The sequence below is a fragment of the Globicephala melas genome, chromosome 7 (genome assembly GCF_963455315.2).
Source record: "Globicephala melas chromosome 7, mGloMel1.2, whole genome shotgun sequence".
NCBI classification, from domain to species: Eukaryota; Metazoa; Chordata; class Mammalia; order Artiodactyla; family Delphinidae; genus Globicephala; species Globicephala melas.
The window spans coordinates 2,115,823-2,125,654 of record NC_083320.1 but is presented as its reverse complement, the minus strand read 5'-3'; positions in this window follow the sequence as shown (position 1 = coordinate 2,125,654).

Sequence of the window (9,832 nt, the reverse complement as noted above, 5' to 3'; positions counted from 1 at the left end):
GGTAGATGACTTCATCAGGTGTGATCACTCGCCCCTCCTTCCTGGCAGACACACTGCTGACTTCAGGTGTGAGTGCGTGTCCTGTGCCCCACCCAACCTGCTCACACCAGCCCTCTTCCTCCTGGTCCACAGCCAGGACGATGGGGGTCCTGGAAAGGGGCCGCCTCACTCAGCCTGGGTCCTGGGCTGTGAAGACACACAGAGGAGCCTGAGCAAGAAATGAGAGCTGTGAGCATTTTGGGCTCATTTGTTATGCGGCTTAACCCAGCAGAAGCTGACGAATACCACTCTGGAAACACCGTGGATAAATGTTTCACATGATTTTTTTCAGATGGGGTATTTGTTCCTTAATGAGATAGTTAAAACATATTTTCCATACATTGGATTAAAATGTATTCTGACTTCAGTTAATTGTTACCTTATCCGTTTTAGAAAATTGTTCAATTTTTCTATCTTATATTAGCAAAAGGTTAAAAGAATAGTCCAGGTGTCAGGCCAATTCTTTTTGGCAATACATATCTTTCCTTTATTAAATACATAGAAAAAGTTTGAGCACAATTTGTGAGAAAATGTTCCTTTTTTTTTGCTTAATAATTATCAATATTTAAATCATATTTATATAATTTTGATCATTAGTAATTAATATTAACTGCAATGATATTTTAATCTACAAGAAAAAAGTTTTAATACTTAGAGCTTCATGGTCATAGGAAAAAACGTATTTTTAATTTACAATATATGTAAGTATCTTCATTTGTGATAGGATTGATAGGAAACAAAATAATAACAGGGTGATCTGTAAGAGGCTTTCAAGCATGAGAATATGCTATATTAAGATAGACATTGGTGGAGGAAATGGAAAAGAATTACGGGTTAAAGAAGAAAAAGGAAACATGCACATTTTCTGATAGGTAGAGCTTATTATGTATTTTCTAAGTTGATATTAGTAAGGGATTCGTTATGTCATTTACATTCTAATGAGTACGTTTGAAAGAGAAAAGCAGCAGTTTTTGCTTAAATCTATTATTTATAATATCCTGGAAATTATAGGCTTTGAAACTTTTTAATACCTCACCAAAATTTTTAGATGTCAACTTAAAACGTATGAGGGGTACCCAGTTTCTCCAAAATCTTTCAGAGGAAAGTTTGAGGACCACGGATCCACAGCTTGCCTGTCCACTCCAGAAAGAAAGACCCCAGTGAGCCAGCCTTTAACCCTTTGAAAACTTGACCCCCTGAGTCACAGTCTGGAATCTGGCCCTGAACCCTCGGAGACAGTGAAATGCACTGAGAGGTGGAAGGAGGGCGCCCAGAGGAGGTTTCAGCATCCTTGGGGACCATCCTTTCTCCTGGAAGCCACGGCGGGCTCCTTCCCTTCTTCCCCATCCTCTGCCCGCATCATCTTACTGACATTTCCTTGTTTGAAACCCTTCCGCAGTTTTCCCCTTGCCCTCCTGATGGAGATGCATTCCTTAGTTTGGACCGCAGCCCCTTCCCACTGTGCTTTGCATATCCCTAAAGGCTTGTCTTCCATCACCCCACGTAGGTGACATTCAGAGTGGACAGTAGGAGGAGTCAGCCAAGGCCACGAGGGAAGGAAGGATGCACAGCCTAGAGGGTGAGGAATAGGCTGATGGGGACACGAGGGGCAGATGCAGACAGGGAGGTGGGCTGGGTCCCCGAGGGCAGAGGACCAGAGAGTCGGCACCACCGCTGCCGCCTCCAGGGCTTCATGGTGCCTCCTGGCCCCATCACTTTGCAACTTCCTGTCTGCCCATTCAGTGTCCCACGAGGGCTGACGTTCTTACTGCCACACATGCATTAAACAAAACCCCTCTGTGCTTGATGTGAAATGAAACTTTCTTGCCAAAAAATATATATATATATTTTTTTGACTAATGAACTTTAGAATCATCAGAATTCTCCTTGTGTCTTTCTCCCTGAACCCACTGGGACCTAAATTCAAATAGTAGAAAATCTACTGGTTAATTTGGGGGAATTTTTGTATTTTCAATATGGAGTCTTCCACTTATGGACAGGGATGCCTCTCCTTTCCTTCGAGTGTCCTGCTGGCTCACAACAAAGTACTGTGATTCTATTCACAAAGGTCTTGCACATTTCTTATTACTATCTTCTTGCCTTTTTCTGTCCACGGTGGACAGATTTTTAGCTCCTACCTGTTCAGATGTTTACTGAGTCAGCAAGTGAGTTTGCACATCCTTGGCACTGGGTGTTCTCATGAGAAGATGCTATTTTATCATTCCAATCATTTAACTGATTCTTTCACCTCTTAATACGGAAAGGACGTAATTTGCCCACATTCTATAAAGGGCTGATGGAAAGGACACAGTTATAGGTCTCTCTTTTCCTCTGTCCTGGCTTCAAATAAGACAATTAAAAGTTTTCTTTCTCAGCTCCGTTTTGCAACCTGTAACCTTTTCTTCTCTGTTTCTTTTCATGTTTCATTTTCTTGCCATTAGGAAGTAAATCTGTGGCTTATCCCGCACAGAATACATGCCAGACATTCCTTCCAGGCCCCGGGCCCTGCTGGCAGTCTCCTGACCTCCGCTTCTTGGCCGGAACCAGGGATGGGACTTCAAACCTTTCACAGTTCCAGCTACGATCGGAACACCCAGGTGTCTGAGAAACAAAATGAAAAAATATTTTGGCGACCTGTCTCCCCCTTCCTTCACTTCCCACGAAAGGCAGGGAGGCCTCCCCATCTCCCAGCGAGCATGGCTTGGGAGGTTAAGTCAGACCATGGTGGGAAAGTGCTTTGGACATCAGCTGTGACGCATCTGTGTCCTGATTCTAATATACGGACGGGACCACCGACCTCTGGTGCCCTTAACCCCAAATGCATCCTTCATGATCCTCCCAGGTGACCCATCTATCACACAGTGGACCAGAGCCTGGATCCTACCTAAGACCCCAGGGTAGGGCCCATCCCAGCCCTGCCGGTCAGGATCCCCGAGATCAGCCCCTGCCCGGCTCTCCAGCCTCATGTCTCACCACCACCAGCCCGCCGTCACCTCCACGCTCCCCGCTGTGTCCCCACTGCCTGCAACACCCTCCCACACGCTGGTCCTTGTAGAGCTGACTTCGAACCCCAGACCCCTGTGGGGGCCAGGCCGAGCCCCTCACCCAGGCTTCTGCAGGCTCAGCACACCCCCCTCTTTGCCCCGAGCCTTCTCCATTGCCGTCACCAGTGGGCGGTAGGCAGCGTCGCTCCCGTTGGACAGGGCTTGTCCACCTCTTGTTGTAACCACAGTGCCCACACGCGGTGGAGGTTGCTGACGCCTACTGAGCGTGTGCACAAGTGCTCTCACTGTGTAGAATCCTCTGGGGTCATCTGAGCATAAATGAGGACCAGCAGAGCACCCCCTAACCGCCCTGTACCCTGACTGCACCTGCCCAGCAGATGGGGACAGCCCACGGCGGGACTCAAGGCCCAGGACCACCTAGCTCCCAGCTCACACTAGGGTGTGGCCTTGGACCAATTTGGTCTAGAGCCTTCTCCACCCTCCCCCGCTGAGAATCCAGGGTTCCCACACTTACCATGCTACCTCCAACCAGGACTCACAGATTTCTAATCCCATTCATCTGACAAACCTGCAGTGCATTGAATGGTGGCCCCCCAAAAAGAGGTGTCCAAGTCCTAACCTCTGGTATGTGACCATGTTTGGAGAAAGGGTCTTTGCAAATAGGATTAGTTAAGCCCCTCGAGATGAGATCATCTCGGTGTAACTGGATGGGCCCTAAATCCAATGACAAGTAACCGTATCAGAAGAGAAGAAGCGGAGGAGAGACCAGCGAGGGTGGCCTGGTGAGGTGTGAGGCAGAGACGGAGCGACGCATCTAAGGACTGCCCGCCAGAAGCCGGAGAGAGGCGAGGAAGCGTCCTTCCCGGGGCCTCTGGAGGGGTCACGGCCCTGCTGACACTTTGATTTCGAGCTTCTGGCCTCCAGAACTGTGAGAAAATAAATTTCTGTTGTTTTAAGCCACCCGGTTTGTGGTCATTTGTTACAGCAGCCCCAGGAAACTAATACGTGGACCCTCTGTGGTCCTGGCCTGCCACCTCTCCTCCCCGTCCTGCTGGTCGCCTTCCTCCACGGTGAGGGACCCACATCCAAACCCCAACGTCCCTCCCCAGATTTCCACATGGTGGCTTCCTTCCCACCGAGGCCCACCGGCCCGCCCCGGCCAAGATGCAGCCCACCTGCACTCCCTCACCTGCTCTGCTTTGCCTCTGTCCCCAGCACTCACCACCCTCTAGGTCACTGGTGCCCTTTGCTGGCGAGCCGACCCCCTTCACCCACCAGAACGCAGTTCCACCGGGACACGGACCTTGATCTGTGTTGGTTTCTTCACTGATGCGTCCCGAGCACCTGGAACAAAGCCTAGCTCATAGTAGGTGCACAGTAAACACTGGTGAATGAATGAATGAGAAGTCCAAGGGCAAAGAAGCAGGCTCTCGTGGGAGAAGCCAGAGGGAGAGGAAGGGCAGTCTAGTGGTTGGGGGCTGAAGCCCCCGACGTGCTGGGTCGCGGCAATGCTCTCCGACGGCACTGAGGGCTATCACCCCTCCTCGGCCCGCGTGAGGCTCCTGGAACCTCCGGCTCACTCAGATCAGACGTTCTTCATGTGCAGAGGAAAGCCTGCCCCCTTTACTAAATATCCCCTTGTTTTCGTGTGGATCCGTTTCAAATATTAAGTGTAATAGCAGATGGGGAGGCATGTGATATTTTCTCAGTAAATACCGATCGGGGCTGGGATCGGCTTCCATGCCAGCTGACCTGCAAGTGGAAGGGCCCCAAGGGCTCTTTATGGCTAAAATAATGTGTTGTAAATTTTTGGTGCTCACTGCAGTCGGAGCTCTGTCTTCCCCCTGCTCTGCTCTCCATCCCATTAATTACTTCAGTGGAGGAAGCCAGTTCAGGACTCCCACCAAGGTGATTTAACTTACAGGGTTGCTCCTCAGTATTTGTTATTCGGGAAGGTGTTTTTCTTATCCACAGCACCTCCCCTCTGAAGCCAAGAAATTCCTTAGAAGGGGAAGGCAGGGGAGTGAGGGAGAAGCCACATCTGGGGAAGCGCCTTGGAGTCACAGAGGCAGGCAAAGCGCCCGGGTGTCCAAGAGCACTACCTGCCCACTCCGAGCCCCGCAGGGCCAGGCTCCGTGCTAAATGCAGGAAGGGGCAGGGGGCACGGTGCCTTAATCCTCCTGGAGGGGCCGTGGGAGGGCACCATGACAGCCCCAGCATAAAATTAGGAGACAAGCTTGAAGAGGCTGAGACCCGCATCACTGAGTGGCCAGCCACGATGCGGCCCCAACTTCCCGTGGTGCCGAGGGGACAGCTGCGGGCCCTGTGCAGCCCCGGTGAGCCCCGCACGACTCCCGCTTGTCGCCACCCTCCAGGGTCTTTTGGGCTCCTGCAGGCAAGACCACCTTTGCAAGGACCATAAGCTTGCCCGCGTCAGCTGGGTCCTGAGCCCCGGGACAGGCAGGGGGCTGTCATCAGCCCTCGGTGGCTGGCTCTTTGTTTAATTAAGTGTTCCCGAGGCCACCCAGGGTGCTTCGAGCCCCCAGCTCTGGGCTGTGCTTTCCAGAGCTACAACTGCTGCTGGGAGATGATTAGAAAATCCACCCGGATTGAAATAATGTCCCGTATTTCATCATGGAGATCGTGATTGCAGTCACTGTTCAAACATCTTGTCTTCACCTAAAGCTGGGGGTGTCGGCTCCTTGGATGCGGGCCCATGGGGCTCTGCTGTGTTGTTTCCAAGTTCTCTCTCTAACCCGCTCCGGTCTGTGGCCTCTGGCCCCAGGGTTCCCCCTCCGAATCCCCGTCACCTCCCCCCACCGATGGGCCCCGTTCTCGGCACTTTCTCACCAGTTGGCGTTTTCTTTCCTCTGCGGCTTCCTGAGCTGAGATTTGTGTTACGTACACGTGGACTTGCTCACGGTTGGTGCTCGGAGCCCGTGACGGGCTTACGAAGACATGTGATTGTATGTCTATCTCTCTCGTCTACCTCCCATCCCCCGCCAGCACCACTAAAATAACTAGATGTTTCCACTCTTCCCAACCACAGAAGGCTTTATACTCACCGACTCCCAGGCAAGCCTCTCAGCCTCTCTGCACACACTCGCATACACTCAAAGTCCGGGCAAGTGTTTTTTTAAACCCACTGACCTACATTCTCCTATCACGCAGCCATCCAATGGAGAATGGATCCAGCAGCTATGCTGCCAACAGAAACACGCTTCTCAGGGCGCCCGCTCTGCCCTCGCTCAGCGTGGCTCTGCCCAGCCTTCCTCACCGTCTCTGCCTGCACAGCCAGGCACCTTCGAGGCTGGGCTCCTGGGACACCTCCTCCATGAGGTCCTCCTGGATTCCCGGGGGCAGACCACCTCCCTTTTCCCACTGCAGGGCCTTTAGACCCAGCTCGGCCCCAAGCCTGTGGTACGTGTTCATCTCCATAAATATTTGGTGAATTTAATCGCTTACGTTGAAGAGGCCCGGCTGGCAGGGGAAATCCTTATGCCTCTCTCCTCCTGGGTTGAAGGTTCTAGGGCAGATTCAGCATTCAAGGTGAGGGACAGACCCTTTGGCGTTGTAGGGTGTGGTAGGGAAGGCCAACACCCCAGCGCTCTTGTCCATTGTGGGTATGGGTCCTGGGTGGGGGACGCCAGACCCACGAGCTCCCGCTGCCTCATTTCTAGTGGGGAAAAGAAGTCTTTAGTTTATGCACATATTGTAAGGTTTTATGTGCACGTAAAATGATGACTTGGGGTGAGCATTACCTGAGGAAATGCTTACCAGATCGGCAGGGGGCAGCTAGCCACTCCGGGCCCCTCTCCGTACGTGACCTCGGGGCCTCCCCCACCTCCACGGAGCCTCGGTCTCCTCACCTGCACAAGGGGATACTCGCTCCTGCCCTGTTTCCCTCTCAGGGTGGTTGTGAGGACCGGATAAGATGGTGTGTGAGAAAGCACCTTGACCACGGGAAGTCCCTACAAATAGGGGGCCTCGTGCTTCCAAGCCGCCATCCGCAGACCTTAGGGCGAAGGAGGGTCATCTTGAAGTCCTCACTGCCCTCCCCTCTGTGGGTCTGCACATTCAGGAAAGGGGGGGACACTCGCGGCCCCTCCGACGTAAAACCACAGTGGTCGCTTCTCGCCTTCAGGCTCAGCCCGGAGGCTGGGGCTGGAGGCCCTCGGTCAACCCTCTGGCAGCGCCACCCTGAGGGCCCTGCAGGACACAGCCTGTGGGCCGGGCCCCCTTTGTCTTACCCAAGTCTGGCGTCCAGCCCGAGCTGTAATTCGCGCCGCCGCTGAAGCCCGACCATCTGACCTCCCAGTTCCTTCTCAAAATACCCCTGACAGCTCCCTGGATGAAAATGCAATGGCACTAAATGAAAATTTATGGGACAAGGCCTTCCAGGAAAGAGTCGGGGCTGTGGTGAGTTTGTTTAAAAGTGAATTCATCAAACTGGGGCCTGACGGGCCACCTCTGCCGCCCTGGCCCTGACCCTGGGGAGGGGGACCCCAGGCTGCAGCCACAGGCCCCAGCGGCAGCCCAGGGGCCCCCGTTTCCTGGATCCCCAAGGAAAGGTGGGATCCTCCCCAGGTTCCTGGCCGCCCAGAGGCCCCGGGCCGCGTCCAGCTTCCTCCCTGCTTTCCTGCTCCTTCGGCCTCGTCTCCCCAGACCTTTCCCCGGCAGAAATGTCCTCCTCGGGTGCCTCTACCCAGAGGGCCCCGCTCCTGGGAGGGCAGCAGCCCGTTCCTCGAGGACCCCATGGAGGTGCCGCACCTCCAGGAACTGCTTCTCACCTTGTCACCAATTCTCCACGATTCTGCAAGACAGTGAAGCCGCCTCCCAGAAATCATAGGCAGAGTGGATCCCACAGGGACTCTGGACCTGAAAAAAGAGAGAGAGAAGCAGTACATCTTGTAAACTGTCCTCGCGTTTGTGACCCACCACGGGGCTGAGTGCACGTGCTCACGTGCGCACGCACGCAAACACAGAAACACACAAGTTCCTGGTGAAAGAGGAGCCCTTCCAGACCTGAGGGCAGATTGCTCAGAGAATGAATGATTTGGACTGACAGGTGCCACATTTCCTTGATAAAGTTAAGAATGTTCAATAATGTGGAAAATCAGAAAAGGATTCCGCAGGATTCATTCCAATGACCGGAACACGGCGTGGACTTGGACATCCTGGGCGGAGGGTCCCAGCTTGTCCCCTCCCCTCCCCTCCTGTCTTTCCTTCTCCTCTACTTTTGGGGCTTTTCCACTTTGTTCCTTTGCCTCCTGCCTCTGCCTCTGGTACCGGGTGTGTGTGGGGGGGCTCCTGGTCGCCTCCATTCTCGGGATCTTCATGCCACCCCCCAGTACCCCAGTCATGCCAGGACCCAGTTAATCAGATGCCACCAGAACACACAAAAGATGTCAGCGGGCGGGCCTCGCCTCACCTGGGGAGGCCGTGCAGTGGGCAAGGGGCAGGGAGCGGCCGAGTCTGGAACCCCGGGCTCCCGTGTCCTCCTGGGCAGCCGGCAGGACACTCGGCCACGGCTGTCCAAGCTGGACTCTCCTATGCCACCTGGTGGCTGTCATCTGCAACTGTGGCCGGCCTCGCACTGCCCGAGGTGCCGACCCTGTGGGCCGCTTCCAGGTCTGCGAGGCTGACCTGGGCTCCCCTGCTTACCCCAGTCTGGGCAGTATTGCCCGCACACCCCCAGCTGCCGACAGAGGCTGTGTGGCTCTTCTGTGGCCGGGGTGGAGCCCCCTGCCTTTAGATGGTGGGCAGGGACTCTCTTGCCCCCGAGGTTAAAGCTGTCCTGTCTGTGCCCCAAAAGGCGCCCTCTCTTTCCACCGTCTTGCTGGTCCTGGGTGCCCTGTCCTACGCGGCACCCTGACGTGTCTCAGGCTCCACACTGAGCAAATCAGAGGCCTGCAAAACCTGGAGCGCCTGACAGACCCCCGCCCGGTGCACACCCTGAGCCCTCATCGCCCCTACAACCATTCCCCAGAGACAGACAGCACGCATGCCCCTGGCCTCCCATCCACCTAGGAAGACCCCAGAGAGACAGAGTGACTTCCATCCCATCTTTACTCAAAAATCTTAGTCTCGATCAGCAGCCCCAAGATGCCATCCACATGGCTCCTGCCAGGCCCAACCAGCGTCCGTGCGCACAGCATTCCTGACACGAGTCCCCTGATGACCCTGGCCCTCCATGGTCTTTGCTGCACATCATGTGTTTCAGGAACTTGCAGGCTGTGCACTGCACACCCCACGGGTCCCTGGCGCCTGGCACGGCCCTTGTGCCCTGGGGGCCAGCGAGCGTGCCGTTAGTCCATGCCTGACCCAGAGCCCACCGGCCTCTGCTCCCAGAGCTTGACGGCCACGCCCCTCCTGTAGGACAGCGACCTCAAGGTCCCGCAGCCTCGCCCAGGACAGCTGGAGGGGCTGGGTCAGGTTCCAGTGGGACCACAGTGGGTACAGATCTCCTGCCAAGGCTGGAGGCAAGTGAGGAGAAGCCCCCTGCCTGGTGCAAAGCTGAGGACGGCCCTGTGCTCACCCACAGCCCGCCCCCTCCTGTCCACACAGACCAGGCCAGGGTCACAAAGCCCCTGCAGTCTGCCCTCCCCGGGGACCATGAGCTTCGTGTGAGGCTGTCAGCTGACTCTTGGTGTCCAGCAGCCCTTGTGTCCCTGACCCCAGAGTCCAGAGAAGGAGCGTGCAAACCCCAGCAGACGCAGCTCCCAGGACCCCTTTGTCGCCCTAGGAGCGGGGAGGATGAGAGGTCAGGGCGTGGGGAGTCGAGCGGT